Source organism: Peromyscus leucopus, chromosome 4 (assembly GCF_004664715.2).
Source record: "Peromyscus leucopus breed LL Stock chromosome 4, UCI_PerLeu_2.1, whole genome shotgun sequence".
Taxonomy (NCBI): Eukaryota; Metazoa; Chordata; class Mammalia; order Rodentia; family Cricetidae; genus Peromyscus; species Peromyscus leucopus.
Window position 1 is genome coordinate 93,236,592 of NC_051066.1, and position 14,133 is coordinate 93,250,724.

General features: G+C 41.1%; 1 long non-coding RNA gene across 1 annotated transcript in view; it reads right to left on the reverse strand.

Annotated features, from left to right (window-relative positions):
- Positions 1 to 9,457: 9,457 nt before the first annotated feature.
- LOC119087785 overlaps positions 9,458 to 14,133 on the reverse strand; it is a 47,914-nt gene continuing 43,238 nt past the window's right edge. Inside the window, exon 3 of the long non-coding RNA XR_005091266.1 lies at positions 9,458 to 9,756. This is a non-coding gene — a long non-coding RNA (uncharacterized LOC119087785). The remainder of the gene's footprint in view (positions 9,757 to 14,133) is intronic.

Below are 14,133 nucleotides of genomic sequence, written 5' to 3' on the forward strand. Positions count from 1 at the left end.
AGAGGGGATGAAATGAATGTCTTATTTAGAGCTGGGTACTCAGTTACTTATCCTCAGTGTCTTGTGCAGCCATGAGTCTCTATATGCACCACTGTTCACTGCAAGGAAAGGATTCTCTGATTAAGGCTGAGTATAACTTTCTATGGTTATAAATACAAAAGGTTTAGATGGCAGCTTGATGCTATGTCAAGTTACTAAGCTTTAGGATTCAGTTCTTCCCTTAGGTTCTCCTCTGTAGTGTGTGTGTGTGTGTGTGTGTGTGTGTGTGTGTGTGTGTGTGTGTGTGTGTTTACCAGGTTTATAGTGCAATGACACTGTTAGACACAAATATTCCCTGCAGAGTAGGTCTCAAATCCAATAGGAGAATAGTTGGTTACACCCATAACAATCTAGCCACTATTGCACAAACGAGCACATTTTCCTCTCTGGCAAATTGGTATTATAGATCTTAGGAGTCACCGCTGAGTAAGACCATTGATTTCTTTTATGTGAAGTCTCTCCCTAAGGAGACTTCACAACACCATTGGAGACCATTGAAAGAGAGCCAGGAGGGAGAAAGTTTCCAACTCAGTTCCAGCTTCATTTATTGATACAACCAGAGTGAGTGATGTCTTCACCAATAGAGTCTTAGCATCTCACTCCTGTGGGTAACCAAGATGAATAGCAAGAGTCTGTATTGTTTTGGGTACCTCTAGGATCTCAGTTGGCAAGGAGGTACCCTACTTCTGTCACTGAGGCTTTTAACAAACAACAAAATTAAACCATAAAACTGTAGATTCTCAGTGTCAGCATCCCCAACACACACACACACACACACCACACACACACACACACACACACACACACCTTAAATACTACCACAATTTCTAATAATTCAAAGCTGTGTTCTCGGCATGATAGTGCAGTTTACCTCATTAAATTCCTATCTACAGAAGCTCGAAGCTGTCAAGAGAATTTCCTGTGTTCTCCAGAAAACACCTAAAGATGGGACCCCTATTTCCTAATATCATTTGGGGGACAAAAGCTTGATGTCTTTAGATGCTGCTAGTTAGCAAAGTCAAGGGGACGAAACACATTGGCAATCCCCACTCCTGATTCTCACCCCTTTTATTTTGGCTCCCTCTGCTCCTCATTTCTTCCTTCCAAGTCCCCATTACCTCTGCATAAAGTTCAGCTCAATCAGCTGTCTCCTCCATCACAATATTTTTCCCATTACTGGTAAAATGTTTGCTACTTGAATATCTAGCTTACCTTACCTCTGACAGAGGTGTTCTAGGAATGACTAAGGTGAAGTGGATTACCTCACCGACTCAGGCAGATGAAAAGAATTAGACTAGAAATTGAGTTGGTTTTCATCAAATAAGTGCATGTGTTATTTTTTGCCCTGGTTAGTTCTGTGGACTGAGATGCACACCCCAGCCCTAATTGATATAATGAGAAAATGGATGATAGTTTTACTATTTAGCTGGTGTAAATATTCTAAAGAGAACAATTTAATGGGAAACAATTATAGTATCCAAATCAAACAAAAGTCTATGATTTCTTCTCTCCAAGGCATACCACTGCTCTTAAGTCAGGCTGGTGAACAACAGCATGAGTCCCTCATGTATAATGGCAGAGAACTCAAAGATCCATTAAATGAATACACACACGCATGCTCCCTTTGGAGAAAACTCCATACTGATTAGTGGGATCCATCCCATTAGACAGAGCCCAGGACTGGGGTAAGAGACACTCATGGTGTTCAGTGCTTTCTTTCTAAGGGGAATACTATATACTGATAGTGTCAGATTGAATTCCAGAGGACTTTCAAGTCATGTTAAGACTGCTACCTCATATAATTAAATAAGTACCATATGATATCTTAGAAATTATGTTGTACAGTTAGAATAGATGCTTGAGACAATTCTTTAAAATACAGTCAGGACTCTCCCTCTTCAGAGAAAGCCTTCAGATTCAAGAACAAGAATAAAGTTTACTCTACCCACCAATGTAATCTTGTTAAGGTCTGTGTTCAACCAGCCCAATCGATAGGAGGACATCTTAGAACTTAAAGCCTATGTGGCTTCATAATTCAGTTTGGCTTTGGCTGGGCTGTGGTGGCGCATACCTTTAATCCCAACACTCAGGGCAAAGCCAGTCAGATCTCTGTGAGTTCAAGGCCAGCCTGGTCTATAGAACGAAATCCAGGACAGGTACCAAGACTACACAAAGAAACCTTGTCTTGAAAAAAAAAGTAGAAGAAAAAGTTTGACTTTGAAAAAATAAGTTGAGGATTAATCCATCCCTTAAAATTCCACCTTTTACAATACACTCATTTCAACTTCCCTAAATAATCAAATTTAGTGTCTTTACAAAAAAAGTCTCCTTCCCTGGACAATAGAAGAATTGAATGGCTCTGAGGTAAATAACAAGCAGGATCATTAATTATTCCTTTTTATTATAATATTTTAATTTTTAAAAATTATTTGAAAATTGTATACATGTATATAAGGTATATTGATTACACACACACACACCACACACACACACACACACATATCCCTCCATTTCACCTTCAAATTCCCTCTGGAACCCACTATCACATCTCCCTTTTAACTTCCTGATTTCCTTTTAAATTTTTACTATTAGTTTTTTAACTCATTGAGTCCAATTAGTGTTGTCCATATGTGCACAGCCATGTGTCATCCACTGGCCCACACAGAGCCTACCAGTGGGTGCACTCACATAGAAAAGTGACTTTCCCTCCCCTAGAAGTGACCAGCTGCCAATAGCTCCTCAGCTGGGATTAGGACCCCAGGAGCCCCTCCCAGACCCAGGCTGGGATTTTTGACTCACTTGATCTTGTGCAGGTAATCACAGCTACTGTGAGTTCATCTGTATAACAGTTATATCACATCCAGAGGAGAGCATTTCATAGTACTCCTCCACACCCTCTGACTCTCACATTCTTATTATTCTTCTGTCCACCATGTTTCCTGAGCCTTGGAGGCCATGAGATTGATACAGATATCTCTTCTATGGTGGAGCATTCACAGTCACTTACAGAACTTTGAACAATTGACTTTCTGTGTTAACTACTGCCACCTGCCATAGAAAGCTTCTCCACCAAGGTTAGGAGCAACACAAATCTATGGATATAAACACACACACACACACACACACACACACACACACACTTATACTTACACACATACGTTAACACATACATACACAATCATACACATTCAAATGCACACACACATATGTTTACATACACCCACACTTTCTCTCTCTCTCTCTCTCTCTCTCTCTCTCTCTCTCTCTCACACACACACAACAACACAATAAATAAACACAAAAAAAAAAATCATACACATTCAAATGCACACACACATATGTTTACATACACACCTCTCTCTCTCTCTCTCTCTCTCTCTCACACACACACACACACACACACACACACACACACACACACTCAAAAAGGGAGGAGGAGCCTGAGCCCTGTTGTGGAGAAAACCATTTTTGTAGAAGATGCATTTTTTTTTTGTTCTGCATTAATTTCATTTCCTTCATTTCCAGTTTTTCAACTCTTCTGGATTCTGTGGTCATGTTGCTCCCAAAATGCACTCGAAACTCAGATAATTACATTAGGAAAAAAATTTACTTCAAAGCATGTTGAAATAGTGCATATAAACAACAGGTCACAATGGCTCAGAACATGCTATCTTTCCATGGTGCACACAGGCAGAGCAGAACATTTGCTTATGTGCTATATAATTCTGATTTATTCCATGTGATACTCTGATTAGAAGTTGTTGTGATGAATATGTCTTTGTCTGAAACAATCATGCTGAAGTAACAATTTTATCCTGTTCTATTTCACAAGTTTTGGAATAAAAGTCATCATGCCATACAGAGTTGTTTGAAGGTGACATCACTTTCTAAGAGTCATTATAGCCAACAATTAACTGAACCCACGTGGGAAGGTGTGCAGGGCAACAGTCACTGCAAGACAGTGGCCTTGCAGCGGCAAGTCCTCACACTAGATCTCACCTGGTTTGACTTCCAACTAAGCCAGAACTGAGGCAAAGAGCACATCTGAGCCACCTCATATCTGGGTCTCTGTCTTTTCCAGCCTTGATATGCTGTGAGAGGTGGGTTCTAACTCTTCACATGTTTCTTTACTGGAGCATAGCACTCTGTAGGGCCAAAGCTGAGGAAGTCCTTGGATTCCAAGACAATGATGGTGTGAGATAGGATGAGAAAAGAAAGGCCTACGCTCTTTATAGGAAAAATAAAAACTGAGTCCCTCACAAACAGACAAAGTCCAGCATGGAGTAAAGATTCACTCATCCTCATGTTCCCTCCCCCAGCAGATTCTTCCATGGATTCCACCTAGAGGAAAGACTGTAATCCCTTGGTACTTCAGCCTGACACCATTTCATCTCTCTACCTTGAATGACCAACATCCTTAGTGATGATCCCTGGACCTTCTCTAGCCTTAACACACTTCTGTTCCTCAAGAGAAAGGGCATACCAGGAGCTGTGGTGTGTTCTGCACAGAACTCTACAGTAGCATAGTTCCTCTTCCCTTGAGGAGGAATTCTTGCCTCAGGAGGCAGGAAGTAGATTATTGAACATGTTATATATGCGCATATTATCCTAATTAGCTCACAAACTTCATCTCATTGAAACAACAGCACACCCTTGAGGTTTTAGCCCAACCCCTAACTATATGAATAAAAGCAGAAGTTCTAGAAGAGTTACTTACTCATGGTGCTAAAGCCTGTGAGAAATTGACCTCACTTCTGATAAAGCCAATTCTATACAGTAGGGGCCCCCTTACAGATTCGCAAGAGATGGATTCTACCCCTAGATGTACTACTGGGGTTGTGAAAGATTCTTCCCACACAACTGAAAACCTGGCACACTCAGACCTGAGGTACAGAACATTCAGCTGTGATGGCTGAAGCGAGGTAAACCACAGTCTTCCACAGTGGACCATGTTTATCCTTAAATTTTTTTCAACATAATAGCATCGATTTAGCCTAGGCACTTAACCTTGTTGGTGTTTTTACAACAGGTTCTATGTGGTTATTCGTAATATACACATGAATAATATCCTTCCTTAATTTTTCTACATTCCTTAGGAAACCACACATTCTATTATTACATTAGTCATCCATTTTTTGTGGTTGATAAGGCCATGAACAATGTGTTCTGAGGAAGCAGAAACACCTGTGGTGCCGTTTTCCCAAATGTCTTTACATGTTCACACACAGAGACTTCAGGAAGGGATACCGCAAGATCACAGGCAAGTGCTTTATTCTTTCTGAAGAACTGGGTAATATTTATTCTGAGAAAGTACATAATATTACCTTTTTAAATTTTTCCAGAGTCCAGCTTCTTGTCAAAATAGGTAAATATAAATTTAAAATACATTGAACATGTGCACACAACATGTTGTTGGGGGAAATGTACCAAAGTAGAAGTAAAACATTTGTGGAGGCCCCAGTGCTCCAGATTATCACACAAGTTTTGATGTGTTTTCAGGGACTGGGGGACCCCCAGCAGAACAGGGTAGGGGTGTGTTTGGCTATTGATAAATCCCAAACATTTCACTTTCACAGTCCCTTTCTTCAATCTCTGTTTAATTGTATAGTCGATAGGCAAGAGGTAGCCATTCTGAGGCTAAAATTCCTGTTGTATGGGCCAGCAGTGAGAGAACATGGTTCATTAACAACTGTTAATCGGATCCCAAGATGAGGAGACTCTTTGAGAGAGTGGAACATGGATGAGGTGGCAGAGACTAAATAATGGGTGACAGAAGTCTCACCAGGTTCCAAAGATGGCACCTGAGCTGCTGCCACAAACTCCATATTTCCGGACACACTATTTAATTTCTTTATTTTAACTTTGTTTTTTAGTCATTAATCTTTCATTGTAACAAATATGTTTAAAACATTCTTCCTTGCTGTGGATGATTGATTGATAAATAAAACACTGATTGGCCAGTAGCCAGGCAAGTATAGGTGGGACTAGCAGAGAGGAGAATTGGGAGAACAGGAAGGCAGAGTGGGAGGAGACGCCAGCCTGCCATCCAGGGAGCAGCATGTAAAGGCAGCAGGTAAAGCTACAGAACACATGGTGACATATAGATTAACAGAAACGGGTTAATTTAAGACAAAAGAACTAGATAAAAAGAAGCCTGCCATGGCCATACAGTTTGTAAGCAATATAAGTCTCTGTGTATTTACTCGGTTTGTTCTGAGCAACTGCGGGACTGGAGGGTGAGAGAGATTTGTCCTGACTGTGGGCCAGGCAGGACTGGAGAAAACTTCAGCTACACTTTCTTGTTTGGTTGTTTTTTGTTTTTTTTTTTTTGAAAAAGGGTTTTTCTGTGCAAGCTCTGTCTATCCTGGGACTCACTTTGTAGACCAGGCTGGCCTGGAACTCATAGAGATTCTCCTGCCTCTGCCTCCTGAGTGCTGGGAATAAAAGCATGTGCCATCACTGCCTAGCTTAAAATGTTCTTAAATGTACAGTTCTGGGTCATTCACATTGTTTGACTTTTATCACCATCTGCCTCAGGACTTTCATCTTCTCTCACTGAAGCCCTGAACTCAGTAAATACTCACTCTTCACTCCCCTCTGTGCTGAGCTCCCAGCCAGCACCACTCCACTTCCTGCAAGTACCGAGCCCCTTCCTGAGGACTTTGTGCAAATTAGGCAATGCTCGTAAAAGAACCAGAAATGCAAAGGCCTGTCAGGAAGTAGCATTTCTTGCTAAAGCTGCTGTTATTGTTACTAGCTTAGGAATTACTTTTTAAAGGAACAATACATATGCAACCTAGTGTGCAAACTCTTAGGAAAACCAATGACATCCTGAAATAGTAAAGTATCATTGGGCATTTTTTAACACATTAATTAATAGACTTGAGTCTAGAAGCTTCTCTAGATAGTGAGACTATTAGATGACCATTCACAAAGTTAAATAACCTCATAAAACTCTACTGCCTATAAGGTGAAAGAAAATAAAGCATCTGAAAGAATTTAAGAGTTAAATTCACTTTCACTTCTTTTTGAGTAGAGGCATTACTGCTGATAAAAGTCAAATGGGAATGCAGAAGACTGCTCAAGGCTGCCTGTGCCTTTGACTTGGGAAGCAACTGAATGGATAGAAATTCCTATTTCCAGCCCCCCCCAAAAAAAAACATGTTGGCAACTATAAGTGCTCCGAATAACATAAGTTCAACATGAGACACAACCTGGACCCAGCCATATTGAGATGAGACTCAGACTCAGGCAAGACCCTTGTCTCCTCAGAAGGATGTCTGCCCTGGGAATGAGAAACTGCTTAAGAAAATATTAGCAAGGTCCCTGGTCTTCAATGGGCTCCTTGTGACCATGGAGACCAATGAGCTCCTAATCACATTGATTTGGGGGATGAAATAAAGGAGAAAAGAGAACAACAAATGTAAAGAGGAGCCACTCAGGGAAGACATCTCAAAGACTCGATTAAAGCTTGCAGAGCCATCCTTTCTCCCTGTGAAAAGGTGTATTTATGTGACCATTAACTCTCATTCCCCATTCTCTATGTAGTTAGGTGGTGTCTCAGTTCATTGAGGCTATTATAACAGAATCCCATGACTGGATAGTTTACACAATACTGCTCCCCCCCCCACAGTTCCAGAAGTTAGGTGGCCTAAGAGCAAGGCTAGAAGATGAGTCTGGCAAAAAAACCTTTCTCTTGGTTCACAGAAGGGAAAACAGTTGGCATTTATTGAATTAGCACTGTCATGCATTATGTCAAATAATTTTGATGGTGATTGTATTAATATAATCATTAATACAATCATAAGTCATGAGAGAAGCCAGAGAGGTAAGGAACCTGTTCAATCTGTCAGTAAACCTGGGACTACCTGCCACAAAGCATGTGCACATTACATTATATCTTAGAGCTCCTTCCTTATAGCTTCTCTGAGTGGCACATGTGGGGGCATTTCTGTTTGTCCTGAGTGAGACATCGCCCTACTAAATATATGACCTCACCCTGTGTGCACTAAGGGTACTGCCAGGGCAACTGGAACAGAGGGGGTAGGGGCAGTGGCATTTCCTTCATGTCACTGAAGCCTGCTCAGCCAGGCTTCACAGAGAGAAGGAAAACATCCTGATTTCTGCAACAGTCAATGATGGCACAAGGCAAACATTTGGGTTGGCACCTGTCAAACAATGACTCATGCTATCAGACACCAGAAATAATTGCTTTCATAATCAGTTGGAGAGTGGGGCATGGTGAGAGTGGTTGGTATAGCTTGGTTATGTTCCCCCTTATACCCACAAGAATCTGTTGGTCTATTGCTCAGCCTATCCAAATCATCTGGTACCCCATAAATCCTAAGAGTCAATCACTGGCTCAAAGAGCGGGATCCACTAAATAGAGTTGGTTTTTCCCCTAGTCTTTCATTCCACCTGTTCTAACAGATACACTCACTGCAAAAGTAGAAGATTCCTAAGGACACAAAGAGACGTAGAGCCTCTCATGCATCTACAGGGCAGGCAGACACTTACTAAAAAATAATTCAGCTTCTCTATTTTCATATAATTGTCTTTCAACAAGATCTTAGTAAGTATTGACCCCTTTTCTGTCTGAAAATGCTTGTGGCTCGCAAAGACAAATCTCTCTAGCCTTTAATGTGACCCTTTCATCTTCCCAATTTAACTGATCTACCTAAGAGCAGAGGAATGTGTAAGCTCCTTCAGCCAACTTTCTGTGGCCATTTTGAAATAAAAGTATCAAAGTTCTGAGGACCCATGTCTTTTCCACCACATGAGCCAATTCATGTGATAATGTATCTGCTATTCTTCTTGGCCCCTAACTAGTTAAGAAAGCTTTATCATATGCCTCCTCAAGGATAATGCTAGGCTTATATTCATTCCTGGTGGATTTGTAACGTCGAATTAGAACAAATTCTGGAGCTTGTCATGGTCCTGGTGTATACCTATAATTCCAGCACTTACAGGTTGAGGCAGGAAGATTGTCTAAGCTACAGAGAGTCTGAAGGCAACATGGACTACTTAACACAACCTTAGCTTTAAAACATGGGGAAGCTGTGGCTGGAGAGATGGTTCAGCAGTAAAAAATCCCTTGCTGTTTTTTCTAAGGTCCTGAGTTAGGTTCCCAGAACCCAGTTCAGGCGGCTCACAACCTCTTGTAATTCCAGCTCCAGGAAATCTGATGCTCTCTTCTGGCCTCCACAGATACCCTGCACATGGGTGCCATATACGCACATAGGCACATGCACACTAATGCTTTTAAGTCAATTTTTAAAAAGCAACACCAAAACAAAACAAAAGGTACTTCAAAAAGGAGATAGTGGTGATTTTAAAAAAGTAATGTCTCCCGACCCAAGTCTGCTTTGTCTATTCACTGTACAGCGGGAATTAAGTCAACTAACAAGGTGTTGGGGCAAAGAAGATGGCTTTATTAGAAAAATCTAGTTACTGAGTATATAGAGAACAGTTGTTCATACCTATTTTCCCCAAAAGCTACTTTAGGAGTGGCTTGTGTAGGTGGAGGATGGGCCGGCACCTTCTCACGGTGGGTAAGGTTTGTGGGCAGGTTGTGCACCTGAGCCTAACTCTGCACAGTCACAGACATGTTTTCAGTTCTTCAACCCCCAAGACAAGCAGCGATTGTTCTTGTTTGCTGGTGAGTTTGCCTCCTTCAGTTCCCAGGATATTCACACTACGCAAGCCAGAGCAGGCCACCTGAACAGTGAAGACAAACAAGGTTTGGGAGAACATAAATGTGGAGTCCTTAATACCTGGCTTCAATTAGACATTGATTTAGAAGAAATTTTCATTTATCCTAGTGCGCTGGTTTAATAAAATGAACAGAAATGGCTACTACTCCTGATTTTGTAATGAGGAATTGAAGAAATATCAGTAATGAAGATTGCAGTGTTGGCCTTCTCAGGGTTGTGGATTCTGGGCTCTATCATTATTGCTTTCAGGGCATACCAAAGTCTGGCTCAGGTCTCTGTGATATACACAATGACTGGTGCTACCCTCCATTAAACTACCTCAGATTTAACCCTTTTCAGACTCTAGATGAGTAATAATGATGAGCCTTCCTGAACCCCCTGTCACTGAAGTTCTCTTTACTCCCAGGGGAACCTTTGGAAAAAGAACATTGACAAGAATGTCTTGCCCTTCTGTGAGATGTAGTAAGACTTGGAATCTAAGAAAAAATGGAATCCCAGCTGCCACCTCCATCTCCATCATAGCGGACTTTAGATACCCACTCTTCATGCACAACACCAGGAGAATTCATTTTATCCAGCTCTCTAAAGAGAAATTAATCTTACCCTCCTCATCTAAGTCTAAATGATCCTCCTCTACAATAGCCTGCATATGTTTCTATATCTTGTGTGACCTCTTGTCACATACACATACACACACACACACACACACACACACACACACACACACACAGAGAGAGAGAGAGAGAGAGAGAGAGAGGGAGGGAGGGAGGGAGGAAGGGAGGGAGGGGCTTCACCACTTTGATGATACTGTGTTCTTCTATTATTTGCAAAGTCAGTTAAATTTCATAATTTTTTATCCAATTTAAATACTTTAAAAACATTGTGCCGGGGTTGGGGATTTAGCTCAGTGGTAGAGCGCTTGCCTAGCAAGCACAAGGCCCTGGGTTCAGTTCTCAGCTCTCGAAAACAAAATTGTGCCTTTAGTTGGGTCTTCCAAGCTCATTGCTGTTAGAAGATTCACTTTCTTCATACATTTTTTTCATGCGGCCCCACCATCTTCAAGCAATAGTGGATTGAATTCTTTTTTCTAAACTGGTTAGTGGTGTATTTGAATTTCTCTGTTTCATTACATCTCTATTTTCTAATTTATTAGCATATGTTCATCATACAAAAGGATGGTTTTATAACTACATTCTCACTTGAACATGAATCCTTCTTACATTGCAGATCTCTTTCGGTTTGTGTACTGCTCCCATCCAGAGAAAATGCTGTGGTTTTAAAGAGCTCACATGATTGGTTCCATGTACCTGGATCTCCCTGTCATCACACTCTCTTGGCTGTAACAGTAGGGGCAATGTATCTTGAAAGTCACCTTCAAATTCTGTCAACCACAGTCATTGCTGTGATACTATCAACCAAATATGTCTAAATTATGTCACCCTTTTGACTACAACCCATCTATGATTTTCTGCAAAAGATGCTTAGAATAATTTTAAATGCTTCCTGTGGTCCTGAAGCAATTAGAGAATTATAGATTCAAGTAGAGTCACTCTGTGGTCTTGACTTCAGAGGAAGGGTATGCTAACCAAACAAGCAAACCAGCCTTCCCTACCAAGCAAGTAATGACAGAGGTGGCCCTCATTTCAGAGGCAGAATGAGATGCCAGGGACTGCATTAGAATACTTCACTGCCCGCTAAAGGAAGGTCATGGCCACCACTCGAGTTGGAAATTCAGCCATCCTGCTGTTAACACACAATGTCTGTCATGTCTGAAAAGCCTGGAGTTTGTCAGCTGAACAAGATTAAGATGCTTTCTTCACCACCATGACATTCAGTTCCAGCTACTTCTATGCATTGCCTATTTATTGTTACCGACATGCAGCAACCATAATAGCTGTAATGATAACTGAATGTTTTAGAACATGTTTCACATAACAAATGGCAAATCAATCCCAGGTAATTTGATTGGACTCTTGCATGATATTGTTGAAAAAGGAAAAAAGGAGATGGGAGAATTTAGCCCCAAGTGTTTATACACCAAACGAGAAGAAGGAGGCTCAAGAGCACCAAGGAAGAAAAGGACGCTTCCTCCCATTATTACCATGATGGAAATGTTGGTCTCTTCCACTAAGTCCTTTGAAGGAAGCTAACCTACACTTTCATTTAGTTCTTCCCTACCAACAAAGCCTGATTTTAAGGAGATGCAAATATCCACCATCCTTCTCTGACCCCTATACCTTATATGCATCTATGCCATCTTGTACGTACTGAACTACTATATTGAACTACCATCAACACTTACAATGATTATGTGTTACACTTTTTAAATTAAGGAGATAGAAACATTTACCTTGACTTAATAATTACACATTGTATACATATACAAAATTATCACACTGTACTCTATACATGTATACAATTAAAATAATAATTGAGGTTATGTGGGTAAAGTGTACACTGTGAAAGCATGAGGACCTAAGTATGGATCCCCAAATATCTATGTAAAAACCTGGACAAAGTGGCACATGCTTGTAATCTTAGGAATTTGCGGGGGCAGGGTGGAGAGACAGGCAGAGATTCTAGGTGCTCACTACACAGACAGTCTAGCTGAAATGATTAACTAGAGGTGAGTCTGAGAGCCTATCTCCATAAAATAAAGAGGAAAGCAATAGAGGGAGCCACCTAATGATGACCTCTGGCCTCTGCATACATACACACAGACACAGTCCCAGACACACAGACACCACACACACACACACACACACACACACACACATACACACACACTCACACCACAAATACATACATATTAGATTTAAATAAATATAAACGAAAATAATAATAATTAATTTTAAAGGCTTCACTAGCATTTCAATAATGAAATTTGAAAGGAAAATGTTTTAAAGCCTTTGAAACTATGTTGGGATGAATATAATTTATGATATGCCATAAAAACTGTGCTACAAATTATAAATTTAAAAACCAAGTTACTAAACTATATGCCCCAAATATTCCATTAATTGCATATTTTAATATTTTATATATTAAAAGATATCCAGTGCATGCTGTGTTGGTTATCTTTGGGAATCAGATTGCAAATTGTTTTAGTTTCCTTCCTTAAGATTTCTCAGTAATTTCTGAATTTTTGTCCTTTGTGATCAAATCTGAAAGAAATACCTTTTTTTTTTAAATTAAGAAATTTTTTCCATTCATCCTACACACCCATCAAAGCTCCCCCTCTTCCCTCTCCCCGGACCCCTCAGCCTCCCCTTCCACCCTCCCCAACTCCTCCCTACAAGAAGGCACCAGCTTGGACTACTAGAAACATCACTTTTGAGAGAAAAGGCAAGTGTGCTGAGCTTAAATTGCAAGCTGGAGCTTTCAGCAGGACATAGCTGAGTCTTTGCCATGGACAGAAAATCACTTCCTTCCTTCCTGCAGCATTCACATGCTGCAGTGAGTTCTTCCTAGCTGAGGTGACACATTGGAAGGGCCAGTCCTACCCCCCATTCCCCTGCTCTGAACCTTGCACCAATGGAATGTCAGTCAAAGCAGCTGAGAATCAAAAAATCAAGTCACAAAACAGGCTCTGTGTACCATTCACGAGTTTGTGTCCTTTGCTGATCAGTAGCAGTGCTTACAAACCTGCTCTCCTCTCTCTTCCTGAGCTCCATTGATGAGAAGCCATCTTCAGCAAGCCAATGTCTTTGAAAGGGGGAAACGGTGGGATCCCCCAAGTATTTCAGGTTAGATTTTAGTTTTCCTCCCTAGAGTAGAAGTCCTTCCCCAGAATCTGCCCCGTTGGATTAGAACTCAAGGTTGGAAGCCACAGGCCAAGAATCATAGACAGCAAAGACAAGGACATCCTTCATATTCAGCAGCCCCTACACTGTCCTTGTCTCCTTTAACTCCCCTTAAACTTTTCTGGTTTTGTCTGAAACCCTTAGAAAGAGTTTCTTTGAACCAAGCTGGTCCCAGACTCACTTGCCTATTTCCTCTGTTTTCCACCAGATTGATAAACAGTGTTCAAATGGAGACTGCCTGTGAGCTGGGAAGCTGCGTGCAGACAGAGCTCATGGCAGGGCAGACTGCCAGCTCCCTGCTCTCTGCTCACATTCTGGGCTCGACTGTTCGAGGAGCCACTTGACAAAATGCAATGTGTTCTCATGGCCCTGTGACCTCATAGCCCTGTCTCCTTTTCCTCCCTGCCCTCAAGGGAGTTCTGGTAGCCCTCAGATACCTTAAATTCTCAGGTCAATACACTTTTGAATCATCTTTCAAACAGGTCAGAAGATAGTTCAGGCCCAGCCACTTGATTTTTTCTCTAAGGATAGCCAAGTTTTATTTGGGACCATTTTCAAGTCTATATCCCCATGATCTT